The 16,232-nt window shown below is 42.1% G+C and overlaps 1 protein-coding gene across 3 annotated transcripts in view; it reads left to right on the top strand.

The window, feature by feature from the left end:
* Positions 1–482: 482 nt before the first annotated feature.
* The window catches only part of Zhx1 (zinc fingers and homeoboxes 1), a 35,863-nt gene continuing 20,113 nt past the window's right edge, over positions 483–16,232 (top strand). For 2 of the 3 annotated variants that reach the window (XM_052747841.1, XM_052747843.1), the window contains exons 1-2: positions 483–833; positions 9,448–9,561. The gene's annotated coding sequence lies outside the window, so the exon portion shown is untranslated. Of the gene's footprint in view, positions 834–6,808; positions 7,103–9,447; positions 9,562–16,232 lie in introns of all 3 variants that reach the window. The other variant, XM_052747842.1, reaches the window with a different exon arrangement.

The following is a 16,232-nucleotide window of genomic DNA, read 5'->3' as shown; positions in this document are numbered from 1 at the left end:
TCAGTGCGTGGCTCGCAGGGGGACGTGGGAGGGCGGCGGGAGGCAGAGGCCGGAGGCTCCAAGTGGGGCCACACTCAACTTTTCCCGTCCGAAGCTGGAGCTGCGGCTCCCGCTGGACTCGGGCTAGAAGAGGCGGAGCCGCCGCTGACAGGAGCGCGGGACTGTTGACAGCCGGAGGGGGCGCGGCCGGAATCCAGAGGGCACGCCCAAGGCGGGGCTGAGACGGACAGTGGGCGTGGCTCACGGAGGGGCGGGGCCTTGGGAGTCAGGTTCCAGGGAAGACGGGGTTTCTGAAGACCAAAGCAGTTTCAATGGGAGAAAGGGACAGAAGTCGCGGGAGGCGGGAGCCAGCTTCTGACGACGGCGGGCGGAGCAATTGCCTGAGAGGGGCGGGGCCGGAGGGGAGGAGCTTCTCGCGAAGGGGCGTGGCTTTCTAGGGCGGAGGCGTGGCCCCTCCTGACAGGGGGGCGTGACTCTCCCTGACAGAGGGCGGGCCGGCGCACACCTCCCGCAGCGCTGGGAACGGGGGAGCGGCCTGGGTCGCATCCCAGTGGAGCGGCGGAGACCTCCAGCGGGGCGCCGGCTCGCCCCGCCTTGGCTGGCTCCTCCTTGGCGGCCCCGGAAGGCTCCGGGACGAGAGTATCCCTCGCACCCTGGCTTAGCGTCTTGCTCCTGCCGGGCGGGCGCGGAGCTCCGTGGGCCCCCCGCGCGAGGGCCCTCCGAGTGGTTCCGGGGTTAGGGTTCACAGGTCAGAGTTGACTCCCTGAAAAGTGCAGTCGCTCTGAAATGCAAGATGGCGGCGGCGAGGCGCTGAGGCGCGGCGGCCCCTGCAGGTAGCTGCGCGAGCCGGCTGGGTCCTGGGGCTGCTGCGGTCGCGGGGCTGCGGCGGGGGGGGGGGGGGGGGGGGGGAAGCCGAGAAGGAGCTCGTGGCCGGTGGGGGAGCCGAGAGGCGCGGGCGCCGACGCTGGCGCGGCACGGGACGGGCAGCCCCGGGGCAGAGATACACCCCCCCACACACTCCCCAAGACCCAGCCCACAGCGTTGGGGCGCGCAGCATCGGACCCGGAGGGACCCGGCCTGGGAGGCGCCGGCGGCCGACAGCTTTGCAACTCCCGGGAGCTCTTGGGGGGGTGTCAGAGCGAGGACAGAGCTCAGGGCCTGGGTTTGGGAGAGCAATGAGTAACTTGGGGGTGCTGAGGGCGTGGGGAGCCGGCCCCCCTCCCGGGGGAGGACGCCTCTGGGACAGCGGACCCCTAACTACAGTTCGGGTCCTGGGGGAGATCGCGAGCGTTGGCCTCCGGAGGCGTGGGGCCACCTCGTGGGGACGCGGCGGCGCAGCCCTTCTGAAGAGTCAGCCAAGGGTCTCCGGCTGGCCGGGAGTGTGCTGGCTTCGGGGGTCGGAGCCAACGGGCAACCGCAGCCGGGAAGACTGATCAAGAGTTGCATCCCTAAGAAGTATAGTGCGATTTTGAAGACGACCGGGATTTTAGGGGAGAAGTTAATTAAAAAGGGTGGAAAAGCCCCACTGTCTTCTTTCTGTAGAGGTACCGGGAGTGCATGAACTGGGGCGGGGAGGGGGGGTGATGGCCCGGAGGAATCTCCAAGCCGTGGGGCTTAAAGGGAACGATCTACTGATTCCTTGAGGGGGATGAATGGCTAGGAAGATGAAATAAAAAGAATTGGGGTCTGATGGCAGGAACGCTGAGCCCTGACAGAAGCTCTTCCCGGTGTATTTACACTGAAGTTCCAAGTGAAGGGACTTGAAATTCTTTGTTTCGGTACACCAAGGGTACCAGTGAGAAATGAGCAAAACCAAAGAAAAAGATTCTTTTTGCTATCCTTAGTTTAGGGATCAAGGCTCTGGGAAAGCAGCTGGGAAGAAGCGTGGATAGAGTAGAATGCCATAGCACTTTTCTGTCACCAGCCCTTCTTTAAAAGACAAAAACAAACAAACAAAAACCGAGAAGGGATACTAATTAGGAGAAAATTATAAGAAAGGCTGATTGAGCATTTGTGACGTGATTAGGGTGGGATTCCATGTAACTTGAAGAAGCAATTCTCTCAGGTTAATGTGATAGCAAATGAAAGTCCATAAGAACCCCTCCTCCCCCAGGGAGAGAGAGAGAGAGAGAGAGAGAGAGAGAGAGAGAGAGAGAGAGAGAGAGAGAGAGAGAGAGGTGCACCTTTTTGTTTGTGGTGCTCATCATCATATCTCAGTCTTTGTCCTAAAATTTTAATTTGTGTGCAGTGGCAATTATCTGTTTCTTTTAAAAATGCCCTGAAAAAGTCATTATTTTAAACTGGTAACAGGGATCACTAAAAGTTTATTCTAACAGGGCTGTTGGCACATAGATTATTTCAGTTTCTAAAGAAGCGTTTCTGATTCCAGATGTCGTGAAGGAAAGGTTGAGAGCTGCCAGTAACAGTGTAGTTTGGTAACGGCATATAAGGAAAAGGACATCGGTGAATAGTTTTTCTCCTGGCTTCTCTCCCTTTCCTCCAAGCATTGTAAGGGTATATACACTAATTTTAGGCAAGGTAAAATGTACAGTCTTAGATTTCGCACTACTTTTCAAAACATAGCCTAGGCTGGCCTGGAAGTCACGACAGACCTCTTGCCTCTGCCTCCTCAGTGCTGGGATTGCAAGTGTATACCACCATTTCAGCTCATCTTAGATACTATTTTTTACATTTATTATTTATTGTCTGTGTCTATTGTGTGCACATCCTACTGTATGCGTGTGGAGGTCAAAGGACAACTTTCAGGAGTCGCTTCTCCACCCACTATGTAGGTTCTGAGGACCAGATTCAGGCTTGATGGCAAATGCTTTTACCTACTGAGCCACCTCACAGGCCCTTAGAGTTTTTTTTTTTTTAATATATAGAATTTACAGTATTTCATTCATCATTTTTTTTTTTTGTAGAATTACCTCTTGACATGTTTCATTTGATTGCCTAGATTAAAACAAGGAAAAAAAAAACCAACCATAGTGCCGTGGATAACTGATGACAGTTATGATTCATACAGATGTCCTGAGCCATTCTTGTATTCTCAAAAGAGCTTAATGTTTTCGGTGGAAATGTTTTAAAGATACAGGTCAAGTATAACTAGCTTATGGCTCAGCATTTGGAACACTCCTCTAAATATGTGCTGTTCTCGGTTTCCCCACAATGCATACAGCTCTAGTGTTAAACTCAATTCTGAACAGATTAGTCTGGCAAACCAGAGAGGCATAGATGCCAGATGGTTTGAAAATATGCTAAGGCTGAAAACATAAATGTGTCTGCATAGAAGATGCTCATCAGTAGTTTCTCTCCCTCACAGCTGAGCTTGCTTTTCACTAGGTTTGAGGGTAGGACATGAAAGATGTCACAGTGGTTTCACCTCTCATCATTCTTGTTTTTGGTTAAAAGGAGCAGAGTTTTGCTTTTTACTAAAGTAGTTAATAGCATAGATGCGGAGGCTTGTTTTGAACTTTTTCTGTTTTGTTTAATTCACATTCAGATGGAAAGGTAATGTAATGAAGTATTTTCTTTTTTATTGTCATGCACTCTTTTTTAAAAAAAATATTGTATTATTTGTGTTTGGGTGTTTGCCTACACGTATGTCTGTACACCATGGTGTGCAGTGCCCTCAGAGGCCAGAAGAGGGTGTTGGCTCTCCTGGAACTGAAGTTACAGACAGACATGAACCACCATGTGGGTCCTGGGGATCCTTTGGAAAAGTAGCCAGTGCTCCTAACTGCTGAGCCCTTGCTCCAGCCCAAGTATTCTTTTTTACTTTGCTTCTTAGTTAAAAAAAGTGCTTAATCCTCACATCGTATTTTTTTACATTGAGCAGAAGATATAATAGTTGAAACTTAGTTTACTGTAAGTTATGGTTTACTACTTAAATGAAAATGCTATTAAAATAATTAAATTGATCACAAATATAGTTGAGGAAATAGCTTTTTTTTTTTTTTTTTTTGGTTTTTCGAGACAGGGTTTCTCTGTGTAGCTTTGCGCCTTTTCCTGGAACTCACTTTGTAGACCAGGCTGGCCTCGAACTCACAGAGATCCGCCTGGCTCTGCCTCCCGAGTGCTGGGATTAAAGGCGTGCGCCACCACCGCCCGGCGGAAATAGCTTTTTTATTTATGTTTTACCATTGTAGATTTGGGTTCAAAAGAGCCTACTTACTTGAATTTTAAATGTGTTGAAAGTTAGTACTAAGCCAGTTTTAATTAAGCATTGTAGTCAATGCAGTTATTCAGGAGGATGCTTGGATTGTTGTATTGTTTAGGATAATAGCCAATACTACCCATATCTGTGTGTGTGCGTGCATGCATGTGCAGGTACTTGTAGAAGCCACAGGTCAACATTGGATGTCTTTCTCAGTCACTCTGTACCTTGTGTTTTGAGATAGAGTATTGCATTGAACCTGGAGCTTGCTGAACTGGATCCCCAAGGCAGGGATCCCTTGTTGCCCCTCCAGCTCTGGGACTGTGGTGTATGTACCTTGTAGTGCCTGGCTTTCTACGTAGTGCTGGGGATGGAAGGCGGCTGCTCATGCTTGTGCAGGAAGCACTTTACCAGCTCAGCCATCCTGCCAGCTGTATTATACATAAAAAAAAAAAAAATCACTATGACTGTTTGCATTATGGTAAGCATATTTACTTTTAATTCTTTTCAGAAATAAGGTTCTTTAAAATTATCTTATGTAATCTTAAAGTAGTTTAAATTATATTTACTTTTAGAGCTTTGATACTGGCTCTTGAATAACACCTAGTGTCATTGCAATATCATTGTAATATTTATTGTATCCTTGTTGCTCTGATATATCTATAGTCATAAGGGCCAGATTTGCCTGAATAAAGTTGGTGACTTAGATACTAATCATAATGTACATTTGAGTTTACATTTTGGAAATCTGCATTTTATAAGACTTTCATAATAAATACACAAAAATTTTATGTACTTACCAGGTTTTGTTGATTAAATTTTTTTTTAACTTTTTCATTTTTTTTTTCCTATTTTCTGTTTTTGGTTTTTTCGAGACAGGGTTTCTCTGTATAGCTTTGGAACCTGTCCTGGAACTCGCTCTGTATACCAGGCTGGCCTCGAACTCACAGAGATCTGCCTGCCTCTGCCTCCTGAGAGCTGGGATTAAAGTAATGTGCCACCACTGCCTGGCAACTTTCTCACTTTTTGAGTGGTCTCATTGTGTTAATTCTAGAGGTCTTTAAAATTACAATGTAGGGGCTGGAGAGATGGCTCAGCAGTTAAGAGCACTGACTGCTCTTCCAGAGGACCTGGGTTCAATTCCCAGCACCCACATGGTAGCTCACAACTCTCTGTAACTCCAGTTCCAGGGAACCCACCACCCATGGCAAAATACCAATGCATATAATAAGAAAAATAAGTAAATTAAAAAAAATTGCAATGTAACCCAAGTTTGTCTCCAACTCTCCTCAACAAGTGCTGGGATTCCAGATGTGCACTATTATGTCTGGCTCAGGTTTTGTTCTTAAAGGGTACTTAATCTTGGCATTTCATATAATCAATATTCTTTTTTAAAAATAATTTATTTAACTTTATTTTTTTGTGCATTGGTGTGAAGGTGTCAGATCTCCTGGAACTGGAGTTATAGACAGTTGTAAGCTGCCATGTGGGTGCTGGGAACTGAACCTGGGTCATGAAGATACACACACACACACACACACACACACACACACACACACACACACACAGATGTGTAATTGATATGTACCTTTGGCCTAAACAAGTACAGTGATAAATTTTAGAAAACAAGTATATATGGGTAATTTCAGAATGACATTTGTTCAAGGAAGTCAGCTGAATAAATGTTTGTTTCTGTGTGTTTTTAAGACATAGTCTTGCAGTGTATCACAGGCTGGCCTCGGACTTCCAGTCCTCTTGCTTCCTGAGTGTTGGAATTACAGACATGTGGCTAAGTTTGAATACCTCTTTTTCCTTTTTTGAGAGAGTGTCATTTAGCCCAGGCTGGCCTCAAGCTCCATATGTAGCCAAGGAGGACATTAAACTGATCTTCCTGATTCCACTTTCTAAAAATTCTAGGGTTACAGTTATGTACTATGAGGCTCAGTTTATGTTGTGCTGGGGATTGAATCCAAGGCTTTGTGCATGCTATGTGAATGCTCTACTAACTGCATCTCTGAATAGATTATTTTTTGTAATGTTTTAATCTCAGGTTTTAGATTTAGAATTTAAAAAATTTATATCAGAGCTTATTTTTAAAAAATACAGCATTAAGCCGGGCGGTGGTGGCGCATGCCTTTAATCCTAGCACTTGGGAGGCAGAGCCAGGCGGATCTCTGTGAGTTCGAGGCCAGCCTGGTCTACAGCGTGAGATCCAGGAAAGGCGCAAAGCTACACAGAGAAACCCTGTCTCGAAAAACCAAAAAAAAAAAAAAAATACAGCATTAAACGGTACCTATAAATATATATTTGTTATTTAGAATAAAAGCAGTAAGATGGCCGAGTGGGTAAAGACACTTGCTGTTAAGCCAATCCAGAACCTGCATGGTAGAAGGGGAATGAACTCCCAAAAGTTGTCCTCTGCACCATGGCGCATCGCCATCCTCCCAAATAAATAAGCAATAAATAATAGCATTAATTCTGGGTGATTTAATATTTAATATGTGATTTAACTCCCCTTCTTCCTCTTCCTCAATATGTATTTCTTTCTCCTTTTTGGTTGTTATGAAAGGAATTAGGAAACTTTGATACTTGTAGATATTCACTCATAATTATGCCTTCCAGCTATACTAAATCTGTTTCCTTTCACAGCTCGATTTTCGTGAAGAAGAAGGTTGTTAAAGCTTAACTGGCCAGGTGGTGGTGGTGCATACCTTTAATCCCAGCACTGGGGAGGCAGAGGCAGGCAGATCTCTGTGAGTTCCAAGATAGCCTGGTCTACAGAATGAGTTTCTAGGCCAGCCTGGTCTACAGAGTGAGTTCCAAGACAGCCAGGGCTACACAGAGAAACCCTGTCTTGAAAAACCAACAACACCCCCCCCTCCACCCCCGCCAACAAACCCCAAACCACTTCAGTGGGCATGGACTGTATTTGGAAGTGTAAAGGTTAGTACAGACAATTTTCCCTCATTACTGTAAGATTATTTTTATGTACATGTATAGGGAGTTGAGTTATGACATTGTTTGTCTATTGTTAAAACCAACTTGTATTAATATATCAGGATTATAAATGGGGAATACAACATACTGGTTAACTGTTACCCAGATTTTAAAAATATTTTATAATTTGTTAGCACTGATCCAATTTTAAACAAGGACTTCATTTGTTATATAACTTGACAGAAATACCTAAATAAAATCCAAACAAAATTCATTGTGTTCTTATTAAGTACCAGAAAATAGTCTAAACTAAACATATTACTTCTCCCAATCCTCACAGCAGCCTGGTTATCAAAGCACTATCATTTGCTCCACCTTATAGATGAGGAGGCCGAGGTACAGACATGGCAGTAGTGAGCGGCCATGCTGGGATTTGAATCCAGCTGGTTCCAGAGCCCAGGCTTTCAGGTCTTTAGATCTACTGCCAGAACAGCTTGTTCTTTTTTGTTATATAACATACATGGTTGAGCTCTTGATTTTCTGAAATACACTCACCCTAAATTTAAAAACATACTCAGAATTAGAGAGAAATGTCCTCAAGGAATCTCTGTATGGGAAATGGAATAGCATCAGACAAGCTCAGTTTTCATTCAGAAGAATCAAAGGGCTCATCTATTGTGCCTGTGTTGCTTTGTGCCCTCACGTGTCTTGGCAGCTCATCTCACGGGACTCTGGTTCAGGAAAACATCTACCCTTCCAGTGTGATTGCAGAATAACCTGCAGTTGGTCCCAATTTCCTACCGTAGTAATAATTCACTTTTGAAGATGACCTCCCTCTTTGGCAGCGATTTTCTATTTTCTAGTCCCGTCCTGTAGGTGGATGCTAGGGAGTGACTGAATATGGTGATACTAGAAAACAAAATTGTAGAGTCCTAAACTATAGAGAGAATACAATGCTTCCCTGGGTCTGCCAGGAAAATGCTCTGTGACTTTTCATGAAAGTCGTGAAATTATTTGGCCTAAGCTTTTACTCAACTTAGAAGTTTTACAAGTAGATGTTTTGGCAGGTGGTGGTAGTGGTGCACGCCTTTGATCCCAGCACTCAAGAGGCAGAGGCAGGCAGATCTCTATGAATTCAAGGCCAGCCTAGTCTACAGAGTGAGTTCCAGGACAGCTAGGGCTACACAGAGAAATCCTGCCCTGAAAAACAAAAACAAAATAACCACCCAAAACAAAACAAGTGGATGCTTTAATATATTTACATTATTTATTAAGTGGACTCTTTATAAGCTGTACTTAACATTAGCAGGAATAAGAAGATAAGGTATTTGAGAAAATAAAAGATGATTTTCTGTTTTTCTGTGTTTTAGAGTATCTGCTTTAAGAACAGCAAAAAATATCTCCACCTTCAAAAGTAATGCTGTTATTCTAATAAAAGAAGCAGGTGTAGTTTTTGTTAAAATTTCCAAGTGGATTAGGAACTCTTGGAAATGTACCAAACATTTTTAGAGACTAGTTTGAATTTTCAGAGAATGATGAATTAAAATGTTTATTTGCACAGGGTGTCTCACTATGTAACTCTGGATAGCCTGGAAATTGTTATGCAGACCAGGCTGCCCTTGAACTCGTAGAGATCCATCTGCTTCTGCTTCCCAAGTGCTGGGATTAAAGTCATGTACTGTCATGAGGAGAAATTCTAATTTTTTGATTACACAATACTAATATTTGACCACACACTGAAATGTTATTTTGTAGCAACTTTCTAATGAAAAACTCTTATGACTTAAATGTGAAATGTCCCAGTAGACTCATGGATGTGAACGCTTGGGGTGGTGCTATTTTGAGAGGTTTTGGAACCTTTAGTAGGTAGGGCCTAGCTGGAGGAAGTGGGTCTCTGGCTTCTATGTAGCCCAGCCAGCCTTTCTGGGTTCATGGATGCGTGAGCAAGTCTCTTTATGTGCCTGTAGCCATGAATGCTAAAATGCCTTCCCCACATAAAACTGTGAGCCAAAAATAAGTCCTTTTTCCTTTAAGCTGCTTCTCGCACTTATTCTGTCACAATAGAATTTTGGAAGTTTAGCCAGGTGGTGGTGGCACATACCTTTAATCCCAGCACTCGGGAGGCAGAGGCAGGCAGATCTCTGTGAGTTCGAGGCTAGCCTGGTCTACAAAGTGAGTTCCAAGACAAGCTCCAAAATCTACACGGAGAAACCCTGTCTCGAAAACAGACAAACAAACAAAAAAAGCCTAGACCTAAACTGTAATAGTTAATTAATATTAATAATAATAAGTAATAATAATGACAAGTAATATCTAGAATAATAAAAATAATAGTATGTTTTTCTTTGTAGGAGAAGACTGCTAGCTACTTTGGGACTGTCTGTGATGATGGCCTGAGCCAAGTACCTCATTTGAAGGGATAACCTTCTGCTTTAATGAACAAAATGCTGAGGAAGCTATGGCAGGTATGTATTCATTATTCAGGGATGGTAAAGCCCCAATATAGATGTACTCACTTAGGAATCCATAATACTGTGTTTGCTAATGTTAGAAAGCTGCCTCTACTCCATATTCCAGGGGATCTAATGCTTTCTTTTTGCCTCAGGTATTTCTCTTTCTCTCTCTCTCAAAAAAATAAAAAGGAAGTCGGGCGGTGGTGGCACACGCCTTTAATCCCAGCACTCGGGAGGCAGAGGCAGGCGGATCTCTGTGAGTTTGAGGTCAGCCTGGTGTCCAAAGCGAGTTCCAGGAAAGGCGCAAAGCTACACAGAGAAACCCTGTCTCGAAAAAACAAAAAAAAAACAAAACAAACAAAAAAATAAAAATAAAAAGGGAGTCATTCTCTTTATTAAAAAAAAAAAAGCTTTCCTTGATATAGCAGCTGAGGGCTGGAGAGTGTGTGGCTCAGTGGTGGCTGAGAGCACTTCCTGCAGCCAGGTGTGGTGGCACTTGTCTTTAATCCCAGTACATGGGAGCTAGAGGCAGGCAGATCTTTGTGAGTGAGTTCTAGGACAGCCAGGACTACATAGTGAGACTCTGTCTCAAACTCTCCCCACCAAAAAAAGAACATTTATTGCTCTTTCAGAGGACGAGTTCAGTTCCCAGCACCCATCCAGTGGCTTACAACTACCCGTAACTCCTGCTCCAGGAAATCAGATGCCACCTTCTGGCTTCCATGTGGAACTTGCACATGTGGCATACATTCACACTGAGACACACATACACATACACATAAGTAAAAAATAAAAATTATAATAAAAAGCAACTGTAAGCTTAATACTTTTTAAAAACACTTTTCCTCTCAAACTCTAACTACTATATGAATTTTGATTGCTTTAATTTCAAAGGCAAAAGCAAATTTCATCATAAGTTATTTTTTTAAAGATTAACTTTTTGTATGTGTGCGTGCCTGAATATATATGTGCACCATGTGGGTGCAGGTGCCTGTGCAGGCCAGGAGAGGGTGTCAGATCCCCCTGGAAGTGGAATTTTAGGTGGTTGTGAGCTGCCTGCCATGAGTTCCAAGAACCAAACCTAAGGCTTCTGCAAGAACAGCAAGCGCTCTTAACTGCTGAGCCATCTCTCTAATTCCTCAACACATCTTATTTAGGGTATTTATAATTTATTTTTCAAATAATATTTCCCAACATCTGCCATGTGTCAGGCACTACACCAGATGCTCTAATAATGTAGACAAAGGAACATCATCAGTGAAGGACCTTTAATGTGGGGAAATCAATCTAAACATTTTATTACTCTTTTCACTATATTTAAAAATGTAACCAGGCATGGGAATTGTAGCACATGCCTTTAATCCCAGAACTTGGGAGGCACAGACAGGGGGAATCTCTTGAGTTTGAGACCAGCCTGTTCGACATAGCAAATTCCAGGCCTTACAGTGAGACCTGTCTTAAAACAAAACTAAACAAACAAAAGCATTCAAGGCCAGTGAAATGGCTTAGTCATTTGTAAAGCCTGATGACCTAAGTTTGATCTCCACACTGTAGAAGGAAGGACTAACTCCTGCAAGTTGTCCTTTGACAGTCACACATTTTCTGTGGCACACATGCTCACAGACTGAAAATAAAGAAATGTAATTAAAGGCTGGAGAGATGGCTAGGCAATTAAGAGCAATGGCTCTCTTCCAGAGGACCTGGGTTCAATTCCCAGCATCCACATGGCAGCTCCCAACTGTCTGTAACTCCAGTTCCAGAGGATCTAACACCCTCATACAGACATACACAAAGCAAAACACCAATGCATATAAAATAAATAAATCTTTTAAAAAAAGAAATGTAATTAAAAAAATTCATGACATAAATACTTGAAAATATATTGTAAATATACAGGCCACTGATAATAGTGAATTATAATTATGCAAATTGGGGTGTTATACTTTTATTTATATTAACCATACCAATTTTTAAATATTTGACTGTATTTAAATTCTCATATATTTTATCTAATTTTGGCTTTTACAGGAAACATTAGGTTATATACTATATGCTTGAAATAGTTTAGTACAGTTGTTATTTTAAATATTTTTTAAGTCAAATAAACATATCCTCAGTGAAATAGGTAATAATTGCCTTATTTTATAAACAGGGACTATAATGGACAGATGAATGATTTTCCAGCTTCTCAAGGATAGCTCTCCTCAGTCTAAGAACAACATTCTTGTATGAAAGACACAGCACACCTTGCAAACATCAGGGAAAACTGTCTGCAGCAGACAAGAACTTCTGGGTCACATTCGCACACTATCAACAAGTCAGTCAGTTTTCATGTTTATGTCACTCGGTGTAGCACACCTCCCTCCCTCACAGCGGGTATATGCAAACTGGGCTGTTAATGTCCAAGAGACATTTTCCTCCTCAAATCTGGGATCAGAGCTTTCTAGCAGGGACCTGTCCAACATGGAGTCTTCAGTGTTCATAAGGTCCATTCTCTGATGTGAACAAAAACAGGTAGCAGCGAGTTTCTTATCTTTCAGCCTTCAGTAGCATTAGCAAAGGGATCCTCTGAAATTAGCCTTCGCTTTGTCATATCCATCTCATCTTTCTAGTTACTTTAATACTAGACTTCTTTTCATTTGGACATTTTCTGGAGATTTACTTTTTAGGTAAGGATTCTAAGTGCCCGTAATATTTAAAAAAACATTTGGATTGTGTCTTAGGTAGGGTTTCTATTTCTGTGAAGAGGCACCATGACCACGGCAACTCTTTTTTTTTCTTTTTTTTTATTTAAGAATTTTTTTATTCATTTTACATACCAACCACAGATTTCCCCCCAGCCTCCCCCTCCCAAACCCACCCCTCATCCCCTCCTCCAAAAGGGTAAGGCCTCTCATGGGGAGTCAACAAAGCCTGGTACATTCAGGACCAAGCTCCTCCCCACTACATTCAAGGCTGAATAAGGTGTTTCACCATAGGTAATGGGCTCCAAAAAGCCAGCTCATGCACCAGAGATATGTCCTGATCCCACTGCCAGGGTCCCCCCAAACAGACCAAGCTACACAACTGTCTCCTGTATGCAGAGGGCTTAGTCTGGTCCCATGCAGGCTCCACAGCTGTCGGTCTAAAGTTCGTGAGTTCCCATGAGCTTGGTTCTGTTGTCTCTGTAGATTTCCCCTTCATGATCTTGTCCCCCCTTGCTCATGCAATCCCTCCTCCCTCCCCTCGACTGGACTCCCGGAGCTCGGCCTGGTGCTTGGCTGTGGATCTCTGCATCTGCTTCCATCAGTTACTGGATGAAGGCTCTATGATGACAGTTAGGGTATTCACCAATCTGATTACCAGGGTAGGCCAGTTCAGACACCTTCTCCACTATTGCTAGTAGTCTAAACTGGGGTCATCCTTGTGGATTCCTGGGAATTTCCCTAGCACCAGGTTTCTCCATATCCCCATGTTGTCTCCCTCTATCAAGATATGTCTTCCATTGCTCTCCTACTCCATCCCTCCTCCAGTCCGACCATCCTGTTCCCTCATGTTCTTATCCCCCATCCCTTCTCCTCTATTGCCCCCCCTCCATCATCCCCACTTTACTCTGGAGATCTCATCTATTTCCCTTTCCTAGGGCGATCCATGCATCCCTCTTAGAGACTTCCTTGTTAGCTAGCTTCTCTGGAGCTGTGGGTTGTAGCCTGGTTATCCTTTGCTTTACATCTAAGTATCCACTTATGAGTGAGTACATACCATGTTTGTCTTTCTGAGTCTGGATTACCTCACTCAGGATGATATTTTTTAGTTCCATCCATTTGCCTGCAAATTTCATGATGTCATTGTTTTTTCCAGCTGAGTACTACTCCATTGTGTATATGTACCATATTTTCTTTATTCATTCTTTGGTTGAGGGGCATCTAGGTTGCTTCCAGGTTCTGGCTATTATGAATAATGCTGCTATGAACATAGTTGAACAAGTGTCCTTGTGGTATGATTGAGCATGCCTTGGGTATATGCCTAAGAGTGGTATTACTGGGTCTTGAGGTAGATTGATTCTCAATTTTCTGAGAAGTCGCCATACTGATTTCCAAAGTGGTTGTACAAGTTTGCACTCCCACCAACAGTGGAGGAGTGTTCCCCTTGCTCCACATCCTCTCAAACATAAACTGTCATCATTGTTTTTGATCATGGCCAATCTGACAGGTGTAAGATGGTATCTCAGAGTCATTTGATTTGCTTTTCCCTGATGACTAAGGATGTTGAGCAATTCCTTAAATGTCTTTCGGACATTTGAGATTCTTCTATTGAGAATTCTCTGTTTAGAGCTGTAGCCCATTTTTTTTTTTTTTTAAGATTTATTTATTTATTATGTATACAGTATTCTGCCTGCATGTATCCCTTCAGGCCAGAAGAGGGCACCAGATCTCATTACAGATGGTTGTGAGCCACCATGTGGTTGCTGGGAATTGAACTCAGGACCTCTGGAAGAGCAGTCAGTGCTCTTAACCACTGAGCCATCTCTCCAGCCCTGTTTGGTATTTTGATGTCTAGTTTCTTGAGTTCTTTATATATTTTGGAGATCAACCCTTTGTCAGATGTGGGGTTGGTGAAGATCTTTTCCCATTCTGTAGGCTGTCGTTTTGTCTTATTTACTGTGTCCTTTACCTTTCAGAAGCTTTTCATTTTCAGGAGGTCCCATTTATTAATTGTTGCTCTCAGTGTCTGTGCTACTGGTGTTATATTTAGGAAATGGTCTCCTGTGCATGGCAACTCTTATAAAGGAAAACATTTAATTGAGGTAGCAACTTACAGTTTCAGAGGTTCAGTCCATTAGCATCATGGCGGGAAGCATGGCAGTCTGCAAGCAGACATGGTGCTGGCTACATATTGATCAGAAGGAAACAAGGACTGTGACACTGAGTGAAGCTTAAGCGTAGGAAACCTTAAAGCTTGCCCCACAGTAACACACTTCCTCCAACAAAGGCCACACCTACTCCAACAAAGCCACACCTCCTCATAGTGCCACTCCCTATGATCTTAGGGGGCCCAATTATATTTAAACTACCACAGATTGGTACACATTTGTTTTGTCAAATTATAATTTAATATTTTTAAGACCTGAACTATTTAAATGTTTACATTTTCAATGTGAAAATGCCTTAAATATATGAAGGCCACTGTACCTCCACATGTGTGTTTGTCTGTCTTTCTTGTTTAAGTACAATGGATACCTTTTGTTTTAATTGGATCCCATTATTCTTTGTGTACTATTTTAAGCATTTTGTGCTCTTACTGAATTTGTAGTTTTTACTTTGAATGTGAAAGTAAAACACATGAAAGTAAATATTTTCAGCTAGCCAAATAGAGTTCTGACTCAGAGAAAAAGTGAAACTAAATGGAACATGGAATCCCGAGAATTCTCAGGAAGTCTATGTGAACAAAGATTCCTAAGGATTCCTCGTGCACATAATTTTGCTTCTTAAGAACAGTTTTATTGGGCTGGAGAGATGCCTCAACAGTTAAGAGCATTGACTGCTCTTCCAGAGGACTGAGGTTCAATTCCCAGCACCCACATGGCAGCTCACAACTGTCTGCAACTCCAGTGCCAGTGAATCTAGCACCCTCACACTGACATACATGTGGGCAAAATACCAATGCACATAAAAATAAATAAAATCTTGAAAGAAAGTTAAGAAAAACTTATTACTTAGTTGTAAATAATAAAATACCAATAATAAATAATAAATTTAAATATTTATTATACAAAAATAAAATAATAAAAACTAAATGCAAATAATAAAAATAAACTTATTATTTAGTTATTTGTTTATTTAATTGATGCTAGATAAAAATTAATATAAACCATAGCATCTTCTAAAATATTTTTATTTGACCCAGATTTGATATAAAAATATTATTTTTATTCATATACAATCTTGCCAAAATAACATCTTTTGTGGCTAAGTAGGCCATAATACTTTTATCTGTTAATCATTTAATTTGAAATATAAGATAGCCAAAAAGAATTGGGAATTCAGTACAGCTATGACTCTGTCTAATTTATAAACATTTTAAGAACATTTAACATTTTTATTAGAAGCACAAAATCCAGTAACTTTAATTTTTTTAATATTTATTTTTATTTTTTGAATATGTATTTTTCCTGCATGTATGTTTTTGCATCACGTGTTCATCTGGTGCCTGTGGAGGCCAAGGAGGGCATCACATCCCCTGGAACTGAAGAATGGATATTTGTGAGTCTCCATGTGAGTTCTGGGAACCAAACATGGGTTCTCTAGCAGAGCAACCAGAGCTTTTAAACACTGAGCCATCTCTCCATCCCTATTCACTTTCTATGTGAAAAAAAACTTTACTTTTTAATATTTTGAAACTGTGTTGTATCATTATAATTTTTAACAGAGCAGAAGTCATGATTCTAAGTACAAATCATATTTGCTGTCGTTGCAAGAACTATGCTCTTTTCACTTGAATTTCACTCCAGAAATAGTACTTTGAATATTTTTTCCTCTCTTGTTTAACTCTTAGTCTATAAATTAGATATAGACTATTCACATATAAAACTTTTTATTACTAGTAAAATTTAGATGTTAGCAAATGTTTATTGAATGTTAATTGTTTGTTTTCATAAATGGCATGCTTTAGATTGGAGAGTATTTTCACATTCTGATGACTAA

This window comes from Peromyscus californicus, unplaced genomic scaffold (assembly GCF_007827085.1).
Source record: "Peromyscus californicus insignis strain IS unplaced genomic scaffold, ASM782708v3 Scaffold_20__1_contigs__length_68692818, whole genome shotgun sequence".
Classification (NCBI taxonomy): Eukaryota; Metazoa; Chordata; class Mammalia; order Rodentia; family Cricetidae; genus Peromyscus; species Peromyscus californicus.
Note: the sequence above shows the minus strand (reverse complement) of the source record. Positions and strands in the feature narration are given on the sequence as shown.